This window comes from Maniola jurtina, chromosome 2 (assembly GCF_905333055.1).
Source record: "Maniola jurtina chromosome 2, ilManJurt1.1, whole genome shotgun sequence".
NCBI classification, from domain to species: Eukaryota; Metazoa; Arthropoda; class Insecta; order Lepidoptera; family Nymphalidae; genus Maniola; species Maniola jurtina.
In genome coordinates this window covers 2,897,008-2,913,677 of record NC_060030.1, presented here as the reverse complement: position 1 = coordinate 2,913,677, position 16,670 = coordinate 2,897,008, and the positions used below count along the sequence as shown (strand labels likewise).

The window sequence follows — 16,670 nt, the reverse complement described above, 5'->3', positions numbered from 1 at the left end:
TCATGGTCATGGTCGCAAAAAAATCAAGCAATAAAGCAGTCACAAAGTATTCTGTAGTAAATAATAAGTAAGTAAAGTAAGTAAAATATTCTTTATTGTACACCAAGATAAAATTATAAATTATAATTTTTTTTTTTATAAAAATTAGAAATTATAACAATATGGATTCCTGTTTAGTTAGTATATAATAGTAATAGTTAGTAGGTAAGTATTCTTTGTTTGTAACGGACATGACCAATACTTGTATGCGACTTTTAGTGAGGAAAAAAGGAAAAACAGTTGAATCGTGGGGTGATTACGTGGGAACGCTACAGAACACCGAACATGAAACTTAATGTGGCGTAAAGTTGAAAAAAAATGGACTCGTGGTTCAAACAAAGTCGCTAACACTCGTCCTTGACCCATAAAGGGATGGAAATGTGTTACATTATTTAAAACACCGTTTGTGGTGTTTACCTACGTATTTTTGAAATGTTTTTACTCAATTTTATTAATATAAATTATTATGATGCCTATTGCACCTTGTGGCTTGTACACGATTTTTTATTTCAGGAAAGACAAACCTTTACTTACTTTTTTTTTTGAATTTGTTTGCAGAATAGAATGAGTTCCTAATCGTAGCATTGAGCTTAGTTTGAGATTTTACACCTCATTTAGAATAGAATTCGATAGAGTTCGGGCGTTGAAGCACAATGACGCCAAAGTATTGAATTAAAAAAAAAAACATCTCGCGTTCAATTAGTTTTCAATGTGTGTCAACGAGTGTTCAAAGCGTATTCAACGCGTGTTCAACTGCAAGAGTTGTCATCATTCTGTTATTGTTTGAACAGAGTAGTAATATAATAGTAATAAAATAAGTATTATTTATCTCCATTTTCAAGGCGTCATAATTTACGCGCCAAGGATCTAAAAAATAAAAGATCGCATCTTTTTGTGTAAAGTTGCATTTCGCTATTTGCCTTTCCTAAAAGAACGTTGATGTTAAAAGCAGTTGAAAATTTCGCAGTGAAAAGCTACTTGTAAATAAATAAAATCCAGTAAAAACACCGTTTCAATTTAAAACCGCAAGTCTATAGAGGCAGGTAAATTAAACTCACACTTAAATAACAAACTTTTTTTAATCCTTAATGAACCTAACCACTCCAAACTTTCATTTTATAGTACTGCGTGATCTATATCCACATTTAAAGTACCTATAAATGTCTTTTTAAACATGTAAAATAAGAACTGAAGTAAGCATATTTTAGAAGTGGGCATATTAAGAGGGCTCTCTCCGTCACTCGTTTCCACTCGTTTCATACAATCATAGTTCCAATTTCATTTGAATATTAAGCAACCAAAGTCCATGAAATTTTGCGGACATAATTTAGAAACTAATATCTATGTCTGTGGTTTTCCAGATTTCTGTTAAAATATTTGGTTTCAAAGTTACGCGGTCTTGAAAATTTCATACAAATCTTTGAGCCCCTGTAATTTTTAAACTACATATTTTTAGAAAAATCTAAAACACCACAGACACAGATATTAGTTTCTAGAATATGTCTGCAAAATTTCATGGACTTTGGTTGCTTGATATTCAAATGAAATTGGAACTACGATTGTATGAAACGAGTGGAAACGAGTGACGGAGAGAGCCCTGTTAAGTGGGCAGTCACTCATAAGCAATTTACGAGATTATGTTGCAAATGGAAACGAAATAGCCAGACTGATCGATTTACAGTGAACATCTATATTGCAGCTCAACGACAATTTGCAAGTTATGGCATTTCTATTATACAGAGAGAGCCTGTGAGGGCCAGACCTTCCTTATTTTATAAAAGGTTAAAGTTTATCTGTGCATTGCCCCCAACACAAGGAGCAACGATCAGCGGCTATGAATTTTGGATCAGGGTGGGAAAGTTTAATAAATTGTTGAAGATTAAGGGTTTCTGGAGGAAGTTGCCACGATAAGTACTAAGTGTCTGGCAATCCATGACATGATTTTTAATACTAATCCGCAGAAAATATAACAAAAAAATTACGCTTTATACTTTGGCGAAAGTTTTTATACACCTTTGTTACCTGTTATCAGCCAAAGCTACAATGATCCCAACTTCATAGTCATTGATCGTTCATGTGTTGAGGAAACTTTCAGCTTTTATAAAATAACGAAGGTCTGGCCCTCATACGCTCTTAATCCAGGAGTTGTGACATACCTATTACATAACTGATGGCTTGTTGATCGAACGGCGTTGAAATATGGCTTCATCGTTTATCTGTCGACTATCAATTTGGGAGCAGGCACAGATGTGCACATCATTATTTGCAGTGTAGTGTTCGTTAATTGCTATTGACGTCAAAATGTAAGTTGATATATTTTACGGACGTGACTCAGATCACGTCACAGAGTAGGCGGTTAAAGTTACGTTACGGCCACCTTTAAACTTCAACTATCAATCAAACATAACTACTAATGAAATGAAACGACTATCAATGAAAACATATTGTGTTGAAAAGGTTAGGATTGGGTGATTGACTCTTTGATTTTCCGGGACAAAACGTAGTCTATGTCCATCCCCGGGATGCAAGCTATCTCTGTACCAAACATCAGAATCGGTTAAACGGATGGGCCGGGAAAAACTAGCAGACAGACAGACACACTTTCGCATTCATAATATTAGCACGGATTACAAGGTATTAGTATAATCTTTAAAAGGTTTCAAAGGTTTCATAAAGTACCTACCTAAAATTATTACAAAGTAATTTTGTATTAATTTGTTTAACAAAGGACGACTAAGCTTAATCCGAAGTAAACGGTCTCTTAAGAAGAGCCATTTATGTACGTCTATCTGGACCACAGAACTTAAAATATAGTTGTTATAGAAGTGGTGAACTAGCTCGAGCGTGTTGTTGCGTAGATGTCTAGTGAAACATCAGTAATTTAAGTGTATCACTTCGGTTCGAATGCTGAAATACTAAAAATGAACTGATTGTCGCACAGAGAAAGGTTGCATTTTTCAAGTATCGTCAAACAGGATACCTATCTATACAAGTGTCCTGAAAGGCAAGATTCAGAAAAAGAGCACAAGAGAGTTATTATTAAAATATCACTTGATTAGACATTGAAGGAAAACATTGTGAGAAAACTTACATGTCTGAGAGTTCCCCGTAATGTTCTCAAAGGTGTATGAAATCTGCTAATCCGCACTTGAGTTGACTTCCTTCCTCATTCTAAGAGGAGACTATGGCCTAAAAGCGTGCTCAGTAATAGGCTGGAGATAGGTTGAGATGAGGAGTAGTTAAAAATTGGCGTCACGCTATTCTGACACTGAAGACAACAAATAGCCAGCTGAAATATTAAACTTTTTGGTTGGTATTTAATGATTGTACGACGGCGTTGTAAACATGAACAAACAAATAGCAATTTCTATTACCTTTTTTACTCTGTGGCCTTCACCAAAAGCTAGGTAATTATTAGGTTGCATAAGTCTTTTCAAGCGTTATTAATTATTACCAAGTGAACAGTTAACTAAAATCTATTTAAGCAAACCATTTTTTTAAAGAAGCTTTCGCATGTGACCACATCACCTTAGTTTTTCGTAGCGTATCAAAAAGTATTTTGTACATTTAACTTGCACAACCATTACGATGAAGGCGTTCTTACAGAGGCCATTTCTATTATTTTATATTTTGAATTCAGTGGCTTTAAGACTAACACATACAGACGGAGTGGAGTGGAATCGAGGTTTTTTAGGATTCCACACCTCAAAAGGAAAAAAGCTCTGTCTGTGTAGTGAGCTGCCGATATAATATTACTTATATGATTATGATGATCTGTGGAATATTAAAAACTCCAATCCGATTCCTTCAATGGTGCAGATGCTTTGTGCGAATGAATAAACTGCATCCTATCATTATGTCTAGCAACATACTCGTAATATACCAAACAAACCTCCTTCCTCCCACATACTATCCCTCCCTGCACACAATTTGGCGCAGGTGTACGTAGCAGCCATGAAACTATAATTGCCTATGTATTGTTTCCGTGTAGTGCTTGTTTATTACCTTCAATAGATTTTTGATTCAATAGTAATCGAATTTTGGATAGGAGATAGATAATGCAGATTTGATGATTGAAACTGGGTGACGCTTGAACAGGGTGAGGGCTCATTTTGTAGGATAGAAAAACCATATAAAATATTCAGGCAGGCAGTAAATTATGTATTATAAAAAAATTAGATAGAAAACTTTATTGCACACAAAACATGAAATAATCAAGACAAAACAAAGAAACTTTTTTAGTTTGTTTGTCTAAAAACTTTAAAATTGTATGCAAAGGCGGCCTTATTGCTCAGAACAATCTCCAGCAGGCAATTTACTTACTAAGTACCTGTCCTGGGATATTTTTAAAAGTTTTTTTGAAAATGGGCTACTAATTACTTACACGTGTTAAATTATATGAATAAGCCTCTTTTTATCTTAATTTTAAACGTTAAAAATCTCGTTTCCATTTGCCTCTTCAAATTACCTACTCTTATGTAACTTTATTTACCTATGTTCGTTACTATGTGTTTAGAATCTCTTTGCAAATTTCCAGATCATGCGGTTTATTATTATTCCCAAGAGATAACAAGCTCAACAATAGAATTTATGAACTGACTTCATTTTTATTTGTTTACCTACTGTCAAGACGGCGACGATGATAATGAGAAAAACTCTTGTTTCGCACGGCCGTAAAATTATTTGCATCTCGTAACTTTGAATCTCCCCACTCACTTCGCTCGTGCTGCAATCTAATCTATCTTATCTCTTGCTCGGAATTAAATACAAACACTCACACCAAATAACAACTTTGCAGTTTTGAATAACAAATAAGTACTAGTTCTAAAATATCACTGAGATTTTCTTTACCATCTCGAGTCTCGACTGTCGTATATGGGACATACACGCATCTGGTGGAATCTTACAATTCGCAACAAAATTTTTACAGCTAAAAAAAATGATCTTGCCAAAAACGGAAACGTTCAGACGCTATGGCCTGAACATTACTTTGCGTTCATCATTAAATTATTATAAACTGAGAGGACAAGAAACTATTCCTTCTTCATTCCTTCAAAATTCCACAACTAGGGACTCGTAGGAGTACAATTTTGCCGTGTTTCGGTCTCAAACTCTCGGACTTGCAAAAGTAAGTTGTACGTATTAGTTATACTTTACTATATTTCGTCATTGAAGTCTAGCAAAGCGGACTTTAAGTTTCCTATTCCATTTTACAGTTAGAAGATTTCTTGCTTTAATATTAAATCGGGATATTAAATTTTAAAATCGTTATATGAACGTGAAATGAGAATGAGAGCTCCTTTAGAGAGCGAATTAAAATTATACCAGACGATATTTTAAGATTAATTTATAATTTTGAACTAACATCAGAATAGATTTTTTAAATACAAATAAACTTTTATAAAGTGCTTTCGAATCATCAAGTTAATCTTTCACAGACACAGAATATTGAAGGATGTTACTTTTAATATTGGTTTAGGTACTCGGCGTGAAAGTAAGTTCGTATAATGTTCTTTAAATGCACTATATAGAAGCACATTTTATTGCCAAAGAGCTAGTAAGAACTTTGGCAGGGTTACCATAACATTCTCTCTACTAGATATATCCTCAGTAAGATAACATATCCCTTTCGTAGTTGGCTGGTCTAAGCTGTGGTTTAGCCGCTGTGGCTGACATTCGGTCGACAGGAACATTGATAATATTACTCGTAATTTAGAAATGTACAGTAAGAGCGTAGGCGTTAGGCAACTGTTTGCGCAGCGTTAATGTCGCACCTACGCAACGTTAGCGTGCACGACGGCCGCGCCAACACGGCCACGTTGATTTCTACGCGCTACGACTGCTACGAGTAGTGTTGCACCTACGACGCCTACGCGACGCTAGCGCCTGCGTCTTTTTTGTCGTAGCGTCTGCGCTGCGCACACATTCTTTTAATGCCTACGCTGTACTACAGAAACGCTCCATTGTGAAGGCTCTTCATGACACCGTACATAATTAAAGCCACATCAAATGCGTAGAAGCAGTCGAACAAGCGCGAAATAGTCGAATGATTGTGATTCGCTATTCACTAAAACCACATGTTGGATGCTGAAATCCCTTTACGTCAATAAACAGCAATAATCGAGGGCGTGATTTCAAAAGCGTACCACATTTCGTAGCCAAACAGCTCGGGGAATTTTTGGGTAGGCACTTGATAAAACATGAAAGTTTGTAATATAAGTAGTTTGGTTTTATCTATGTTAACCTAGACCTGGTAGTCTGAAGTGAATTATTTTCAGACATAGTTTGAAGATAACTTGCTAGGCCTAGTCGAGTCAGTATCATGCACTTTGATCAAAATCAGTACACTAACATCTGAGGTACAAGCTACAGCTTAACCTGAATTTAGGTAAAGCCGAGAATAAAAGCTGGTCTATAATAATCTTGTTGTACATGATATTTTCCAACTTTATTCAAACTTATTTTTTTCTTGACAGAAACAGGGTAGTTTATTTAATCTATAACAGTTATGTATAGCCATAATAAATAACGCCTGTACAAGTTTAATGTAATATCGTACCGAAATGCTAAATCGCTTGAACGCAAATCTTTGTCGGTAGGGTGGTAACCAGTCACGGCTGACGCTTTCCACCAGACCAGATACAATTTAGAAATTCAAATTTCCCTTGCCGGGAATCGAACTCACCCATCCATAAGACCATGTAGCCCTCACCTCTGGGCTAAAGAAGGGCGGGCTTTTCAAAAACATCCACTAGCTCTTTGATTATCATGTTTGACAGCATTTTCACGGCATGTCACGGCCTTTCCGACGTGCCTCGGAGTCCGGAGACCACGTCTCGTTCAGCTGTCGACCCACTTTTATTACTAACTAGCTGATGCCCGCGACTTCGTTCGCGTGGATGTAGGTTTTTTAAAATTCCCGTGGGAACTCTTTGATTTTCCGGGATAAAAATTAGCCTATGTGCTAATCCAGGGTATAATCTATATCCATTCTAAATTTCAGCCCAATCCGTCCAGTAGTTTTTGCGTGAAGGAGTAACAAACATACACACACACACACACACACATACAAACTTTCTCCTTTATAATATTAGTGTGATGTATGTAGGTACTTACTAAGGTCCAGTTGCATGACAGGCAGTTAAAATTACGTTACTATTACCATACAAATTTGACCCTCAATAAAGGCAAATTATGAATGAAATGAGAAGTTTTTTAATTTTTATATTGTAAACTACTCAAACCGCTTGTATAATATGACCGCCTATAATATTTTATGTTCATCTCTTATGTCTGAAACACATAAAGCTACCGTACCCGAATGTTATTACGCTCGTATTATGATAATCGTTAACCTCGTCGGAAAATTAATTTCTTAATAACGGTTTTGAACGGTTTAAGGTAAGGCTGGGCACAAGTATTGAGAGGTTAAGTTTCAATTTGTTCGTTTTGACTGCACTGCAATTAAGTTGTCTGACATTCTATTCGTACTAAATGGGAAAGTGTTGTCATTCGTACTATGGAAGTGCTTCTGTCTGTCTGTCTGCTAGCTTAAAAGAGCCATTCACTTAACCGATTTTGTTATCTGTTATCTGCCAAAGCCAAATCCAAACTTCATAGCCGCGAATCTTTCCTGCCTGTGTTGGGAACAAACAGAGAAACTTTCAGCTTTTCTAACATAACGAAGGTCGCTGCAAAGCACGCTGTTTTGATGTCACTGTGGACCGACTGTATAAAGTATTTCTCTAGTTCAACCTGTAGGCAGCCAAAAAGTATTTGGGTGATTAAAATAATTGTGTAGGCAAAAGTCCTAAACCTACAGGCGCGGATTAAGTGTCGCGTGAGTAAACGACAAATGGGGTTGCCATTGGGCCCTTGGGGTCACCCTTCGCTCCCAGACCGGAAGGGGCCCAAATGTTTTACTGCCCTGAGAAAAAACATCGGCATTTTATTTAAGTTGATCGCACATGAGTCAAGCCGCAAGAGCCTTTAAAGGTCATACGTGCTGAAAGCAAAGTATTTTTCAAATGCGAATTACGAGTGCACCAGCATTGTGAAGGCAATCCGCGACAATACGGATCTAATACAAAAAATGTTTCTCTAAATTTTTTTATTTCTTTTCATAGGCATTCTACGACTTCTGGTGTCGTTTCAATATTGATGTTTTAGTTTTAAGTGTTTGGTACAAAATAAACAAATAAAAATTTAAAAGTACCGAACCATATTGGTTACTTGATGCTACAAAAGCATGTAAGTACTTACTTTGTAAATGTTTCATCTCAACGCACCACCGGGCCACAACCAAGCATTGCACACAAGTCTCTTCTCAAAAGGAGAAGGGTTTAGCCCTGCATATACGCTGGCTAAGTAAAGGATTGAGAGACTTCACACATGTTTGAGAATATCATGGAGAACTCTCACGCAAGCAGGTTTCCTCGCGAGATTTTCCTTCACCGTTAAAGAAAGTGATATTTAACACACATTAATTAAAGTTGTGTGCCGGAATCAAACCCCGAAACTTCGAATAGGAGGCCGAACTCCTAACTCGTAACCATTAGGTTATCACTGGTTACAGGCTGTTCCTTCTAAAAGTTTATTTGAATAAAAACTTTTCCATTCCATTAGGTGTTCTTGCGGCAATGCGTTGCAGTACCTACTCTGCGATCAGTGTAAACATCAGCGTTTTATTTCAATGTACCCACGTGTACTTTTGGTGCTTCCAACTCGTTCTATAGGCACTTATGTCCGACCGGCGCTTACAGGCACTTCATCCGGGAACGGCTTGAGGTAAACCGTAGACCTCAATTTTAGTCCGTACTTTAACGGTTTTGTTTTGATTTTACAACTGTGAAAGGGTTGTGGTTTAGGATTTTCTGGGTCGTCCGATTATAGTATAGACAAAAGTAGAATTAGATTATGCCATTTTTAGTCCGTACTTTTAGCGGTTTTGTTTTGATTTTACAAATAACTGTAAAAGGGTCGTGGGCTATTTTCTGGTATGACACAAAAGCAGAATTTGAGGTACACGACTGTGATACTATCGAGCAATCAATTTTTATCTAGGGCTGTAATGTGTGCCACTTAGGTACCTGAAATGCTCGCCAAAATTTGGAAAAATAACCTAGAATAAACATGAAATAAAACAGTTACATTAGAACAAACAATTTTTCCAATTTAATTTACAAATTTCAAATGAGCTGAAAAATTTTGCTTTGCACAGCTGCAAAATTATTTGCGCCTCGTGTCTTTGAATTACTTACTGCTACGCTCATGATTCTATTTTTATATTTTCTTTTCCATACCATTAGCTTGTCGGGGTTGCGTAGTCAAAGTCTACCTGAAGGTAGATTCAAAGATATTCGTAGGAGTTAGGACATGATTGGCGATTATCGGAAGGGAGAAGAAAGTATCAATTATTGTGGTACCAACTTCTAAGTTCTAGCACATACATTTTGTTCATTCTAACAAGCAGAACCCAGCTAATCATTTGCCCTAAAAATATATACTTAGTTACTTAATTAGTAAACTAATGGCAATTTATTGTTCTATTTGCGTGGAAGTGGAACTAAGCCCGCCCTCAATTTATGCAAATAAGCGCTCAGAGCGTGCTCGCAGCGTCCACTAATCCTGCACTGGAGTGTAATTTGAATGTGTTCTACACTAATTGCTGGGATCCATTCAAGGATACATTGGTGTTTGCATTAAATTGATTCTTCATTTCTAGGTGTAAGCGAAAAAAACGAGTCGTAATTTAAAAAAAAAAAAACAAAAATACTACTGCCCCACCAAAAACGAAATATACCTAATGCAAAAATATTTTTCACATTTGAAAATGGTGCTATGATTGGGTAGTTTTAAAATAAATGAGAACTGAGTAGCTCTTAGCTTTCATAGTTCTTGTGAAATGGTTAGAGTAAAAAGAATACCCAGCTGTATTTATTGTGGGCATCTTCTCAGACCAGGGTACTAAACTCGTAACTTTAGTTTTAAGTTGACGTTAATATCACCATTGTAAATTAATTGATTTGGCTTTGAAAATACTATAAAATATAAAAATGACGAGATGAAAATGTCATCCAAATCACTGTAACGAGGCAGGATGCCCGGAACGCTGGCTGCGTTACCTCGTTGAATGGCCAGACTAATATGCTGACCAAGGAAACTGCCAGACCTCCGGTCACCCGTAGACTCCACAAGACAGGATGACAGGTCCTTAAAAAAGGTTCTGGCATTCTCGCCCCACGAACCCGTGGTCTCCGCCCCAAAAGGCACAATTAATATTAAATTATTTTATATATTTTCATATTTGCGCCTCTCGGCTCTTATTGCCTTTGAAAATTCGACGGCAACTGCATAGCAAGCCAGCCATCACACAGAATGCGCATGTAATGATTTATAATACTTACTATTTATAATTTATACCTAATATTATATAGGACATGGATGGGTATAATTAATTAATGGACGAATAAGACATAGTGAGAGACCACAAGTTTAAGTGGAGGAGAAATGTCTGGGAAACGCTTATACATAAAGTGACGCTAAGCAACCAAGCAATGGCCTTCCTGCAATGCAGAGATGGCTTTAAAAATTCTCTTTTGCATCCCAGAGTGGTAGTTAGCATTTGAAAGCGTATTTTGAGTTTCAGGAGCTTACATTTTTAATGTAATTGCTCTCGAAAATTTGATGTAAATTGCGTGTTAGGATTTAGAAAGAATAAAGAAAAACTGACTAAGTATTTTCTCTAAAAAGCCTGTTCTATACCCATTTTACGAATCACTCACTGTACTTTACTGAGACGTATCTCTCTTTATTAGACAAGTAGATAAACAGAAAAAAAATAGTTTCTAATGTAATTAAAAATCTGAGAGTGTGTGCTAATATTACTTTGTTGCTATAATAGCTGTTTAGTCCTCAAACAGCGAAGGATAAAACATAAATGCACACCGTACGCCACTGTGGCGTAACGAAAACTCTACCATGGTGGGTGGTGCATAGGTATAATGTACTCTACCTAATGTCTTCAATTCGATTGTATCTCCGCAACTGTCACTTTAAATCAGCCAATTATGGCAGCGGCCAATATCGCATCACGCAAAGTACGAACTAATCTTATTATATACTAGAGGATGCCCGCGACTTCGTCCGCGTGGATTTAGGTTTTTAAAGATCCCATGGGAACTGTTTGATTTTCCGGGATAAAAAGTTTCCTAGGTCAATAACAGGGACGCAAGCTACTTCAGAACCAAATTTTATACAAATCGGTTGAGCGGATGGGTTTTTAGGAATCCCGTGGGAACTGTTTAATTTTCCGGGATAAAAAGTAGCCTATGTCCGTCCCCGGGATATAAGCTAACCCTGTACCAAATTTCGTCAGAATCGGTTAAACTGTTGGGCCGTGAAAAGGTAGCAGACAGACAGATAGACACACTTTCGCATTTATAATATTAGTATGGTATAGTACCCAGGTCGAACCCCGCTTCACGCCCCTGTCGTATGCGGCGAGCGCCGGTTCGTTATGCAGCCCCTCTTCCCTCACACCCCTCGAGTAGCTAGGCGCTCACCCCTTCAGTCCGTCCTGGTCGCTCGTGCCTGTGCGCAGGACAGCGGAGCCGCGTAAATTGTTCTCGTAGTCAATAATAGGTTGTTTTTTTCTATTTAATACAGTGTTTATCCACTTACACGGGTTTCTTTTATTACTTACCCTATAATGGATAATTTAATTGCCTTAACCAATTAAATTACGTGTTTAATAGACGTCACAAACACATGTCTATTAACACAATTAATATTAGAAACACATCTTCTATGTTTTATCTTTCGCTGCCTTTAACTATTCACCCCTTTTAATGTAAAAGTACAAACAGTAGCTGAAGAAGAACAAAGGATTCTTTTTATTCCGGGAAAATAAAGATTCGCGCGGCCGAAGCCTCAGGAAAATGATATTCCTTTACCACCCTAAAAAATATCTTATTTAAAGGTTGTTTTAATTTTATGATGAAATATAAATATTTTACAACCGTTTCAAATTTTACAAGGCTGGGACTTAGAAAGCAGTTTTGTTTTAAACTTCTTTCCTTTTGTCCGCAAAGTTGTGCCTGCCGGGCAGAATTTGTGTAATAACTAATTATATTAGACCCGGCGCGACGATTTATCATTATGTAAAGCTTGCAACACACCAGCGCGCGACTGTATGAAAGAAGAATGAATTTGACTGCATCATCACTTATTATCAGGTGAGATGATGAACTCTAACTTGGATGAGATAGTATATAGTTTCATTAAATCCATACCCCTGATCGGTTTCTACATGGCATCATGTCGAAATGCTAAACTATTGGTTGGTGGCACGACTTTGCCGCTAGCGTGGTAACTAGTCACGGCCGAAGCCTTCGACCAGACCAGACCAGAGGCAATTTAGAAAATATACATTCCCAAATTATCTCTGCCAAGAATCGAACCTGTGACCTCACACTTATAAGATTAAGCGCTTACACTTCGCGAGGGAGGTCAAAAGATATATCTAAGAAGAAATATACGAGTACCTTTAAAAACCGGAAGAACTTTTGAGAACCGTGTTGGCGTTCAGCTCTACATCGCAATCATTAGATAAAGTGACATTTCCAAATTAAAACTAAAAACGAAATTTTCGGTAATATCCAAAAAAAATGTTAGTCGCATCATGGTCGCATCATTAAATTTTAAATTTCTTTGAAAGTAAAAGATCCCCTTTTCTGAATATTTCTCTTCCGCTACCATCTACATTTTATACGCTACAGTTGTCATCAGCTACAATGTCACAAAAGAGCTAATTACCCGAGCGACGTCCGTAACAAACGCTCGCAGTGGCTCCCGTCATCTCTTCTGCAGAAAAACAGGCATTTATCTGTAGACCGCCAACCGCAACAGCCTCCGCACTCCGCACTGCAGGGATACGTCTTTACAAATTCCCTTTGATATCAATTTCTTGACACATTGTAGCATACAATTGTGGTTCGCCTTGAATTAATCTAGGTTATCTCGTATAAATTTTTTCATTTGAAAGTTGAAAGCTTGGCAAAAAACTGAAACAGATAGGCTACTTATTAGGTACTCATTTTAGACATGAACATGATTTTTTTTTCAAATTAGTTTTCTGTGTGTGTACATAATAACCATAAACGTAATAATTATAACTTCCTCAAACTATTTGTGCGTAAAGGAAGTGTTTATTTTTTTGTATAATTTCCAAAAAGGGCGCACCGCATGGCAAGCCGCACGAGATAGAGATCTATTTTTGACTTGGTTCTTAAAATAGTTAAAACGAGATACGATTATGTTAAAATAAAGCGAATAAATAGGCCTTATTTTTGTAAAATAAGGCAATCAAATCTGCCTCAGCAGCCAGGTCAATGAGTTTTTTTTAGGATTAACGCGACGCGCTGCGATGGCGTATATGTAAATGAAGGCTAAATTGTTATGCAAATAAACGCCTCAAATATTTATACCTATTACAATTTTGATACCCCTTTAGCACCCCCTCTGGTATGGGTAAAATATTTTTAATGAGAGCCTACATCATAAACCTACACAGTTTAAAGTGTAAACATGACTTCCACAAGCAGGCGAGCAAAAAGGTCATCAAATGCTGCTATTCTGGTAATGAGAACCGTGGCGTGAAAGGTCCTTTGATAACATTTTTCCCATTAAAATTTTGACACCCCATTTCACTCCCTCGGGTTTGAGTGTCATAAAAACTTTTAATTAAGGTCTTTATTCATTAAAAAATAATACAGTTTACGATGCAAACTATATTTTAGAGACTTGCAAATACAAAAATAGTTTAACGTAGTAGTAGTAGTTTATAGTAGGAAAGTATATAATATTCAAAATGTACTCGTAGTTTGTTTTCCTATTTCTTTTAATATAGAAGTAAATGAGGAGTAAAATAATGTTTATGCCAGAATAAGCAAAGAATAAGAAATGTAGAAGATTTCGTTCGAAAATCAAAATTAGAGAAATTCAGTAAATGTATATCTAATATCATTTGTGGTCGTCTTTTCATTATAAATCACTTATATTATAATCTCCAAGACCTAATAATACCTACCTAGTATAACTGTATTGTAAAAAGTCCTTTGTTATACTAAGAATCTAATGATAACGAGGACTTCGCGTGTCTTTGAATAAGTGATTTTACTTGTTGGAATATATATATATTTAGGTTATTAAAAATGTAAAAAATATTATATTTCTAGAAACTAATTTCAATGGAAATGAATATCTCTTATAAGAGACAATATTACGTAAATTCTTATAGCCTAATATGAGTAAGTTTATTATATTGTACAAGTACAGTACAGTCAGAAAATGTGACAAATTAAATTCCGCCTTCATCATTTCCACCCATCGCTGGACGTCCTGAGTGTCCTCTCAGCATGAGAAGGGTTGATACTTCAGCAATCACCACACTGGCCAAGTACTGTTTGGCACACTTTTGAAAACATTATGGAGAGCTCTCAGTTCCCTGACGATGTTTTCCTTCACGGCGGTATGAACACGGTCAATGCTATCATATCTTAATCATTTTTATTTATTGTTTCCTTGTTAACTTACGCACACCCTTTTACCCTTTCTCACTAGTCATTATATTCTGTAACGTGGTTGCCAAGCAGAGATCACCTCAAATCGGTAAGGCCGCCAAATAGTACTACTATTTTTGCTGTGCAATGTTTCACTTTTGTTTCTTTTGATGATGGCTACAATAAAGCAATAATATTTCAATTTAATTCCTTACCAATGTTCAAATAATATAATTGAAGCTAATATATTATATCTAGGCTTTGTGCCACGTTCGAGATGCAATTGCGTATATCAAGCCTTTGTGCTTGGCAAACGACGTGAACACCCTAATCGATAACTAAATGGGCGATCCGACCACGTACGAGTAGGCCCCAGAATTTATGCGTTTATATTCCCCTCGGCTCGGAGAGCACGTTAAGCCGTTGGTTCAGGTACGTTATCATCCTACGCGTACGCGATAATAAACGTACGAGAAGATTGATACTCCGAAAACACTATTACATATTTATCGTATAGGGAAAGTCTTTTGGGAACTATCGTAACGATAAGGTATTTGGGTATTTGTCTCAAGGTATCTATTCACTACTCATATAAACTAGCCGATGCCCGCGACTTCACCCGCGTGGATTTAGGTTTCTGAAAATCCCGTGGGAACTCTTTGATTTTCCGGGATAAAAAGTAGCCTATGTGCTAATCCAGGATATTATCTATCTCCATTCCAAATTTCAGCCAAATCTGTCTAGCAGTTCTTGCGTGAAGGAATAACAAACATACACACACATACATACAAACTTTCGCCTTTATAATATTAGAGTGAAGTGTGATTAGTGTGATGCGAGAGTGTGTTTGTTTGTTAATTTATTGATGTGGTGGTTTGTATTAGATCTTTGCAATTAGGTATTTTAAGGTCTACATTTCCTGAGGATCCGCCGGTGTCGGGGCGAAACGTGCGTGGAGTGGTTTTGGGATTTGTAAAGTGCTTCGTGATGGTTGATTGGTGGTTGGCTTTTCCTGCATGTTTAGCCGTGGGTGCATATCGGATCCAGCATGTTGCACCATACAAAGTCTGGTTTAGTGGATTATAGCAAATTAAGCTTTTGGCTGCTATGTAAATCAGTGAAGCAGCAATGTAGAACCGACCAATGTCAAATGAGCTCGGTGGCTATCATTCAGTGTTAAATATTGAGTAAGCGAATCACCTAGGTCATTCCATTCAGCGATTGTTGGTCTTTTTATCTTTTCTGCTGGGACGTTATCTTGCCAGCTTGTTAGATAGTTAGTATGATTTTAGTACCTATTAGTTCACACAAAATTGAGAATATGTATCCCTTTTCTTTATTACTATGGCGAAGTTATTCATAAGTCTCCGTCATTATCATTATCATGCGATGGCAGTGTAACACTTTGTCAGTCCTGACTTCCACCAGAGTCTGTTTCTTTCGGCGGTTCTTCATCTGCCTTCTCCAGTGTCGTGTTAACGGTAGTTAAAATTTTTGTTCTGTGTTGGACAACCAGTTCATTTTTTAACCAAGTTGAGTGGTTGAGTGGCTTGATGAGGAAGGCTGAGGACTGAGTGTGGTGACGCTCTTTGACAAAGGCCTATATTCAACAGTAGACATCCTCAGACCTAAATTATGATGATCATTGGTTAGCCCAGCGATGATGAACATCTTTCATCTTTCATCATCAAAAGATGATGGCTTTGGTGTGTTCAAAAGAGCTTGAAACAGCTGTCTCCATTTAATATAACATAGCATCATCATCATTATGATGGGTCTATCGCCGTTCCACTGCGCACTGGTTTTTTCTCAGAATGAGAAAGGTTTAGGATAAAGTCTGCCACGCTGGCCCAGTGCACATTGGCAGACTTCACACACCTTTGAGAACATTATGTAGAACTCTCAAGCATAAAGGTTTTCCTACATGTATGTAGAGTTATATTCCCATTAAAAGTTTCAAAATTCATTGTGAAATCGATCATATATAGTTTTCAATTGTTAGAGACAGATGGTCCGCTCGTGAAAACCAATCGAGTTTGCCTTTATTGCCTATTCGTTGTATTCCAATAA

The 16,670-nt window shown here is 36.9% G+C and overlaps 1 long non-coding RNA gene across 1 annotated transcript; it reads left to right on the top strand.

Annotated features, from left to right (window-relative positions):
- Positions 1-1,588: 1,588 nt before the first annotated feature.
- LOC123871067 lies at positions 1,589-15,567 on the top strand. The gene is made up of 3 exons (XR_006797208.1): positions 1,589-1,600; positions 10,857-10,860; positions 15,499-15,567. It is a non-coding gene; the product is annotated as an uncharacterized LOC123871067 (long non-coding RNA).
- The last annotated feature ends 1,103 nt before the right edge of the window (positions 15,568-16,670 follow it).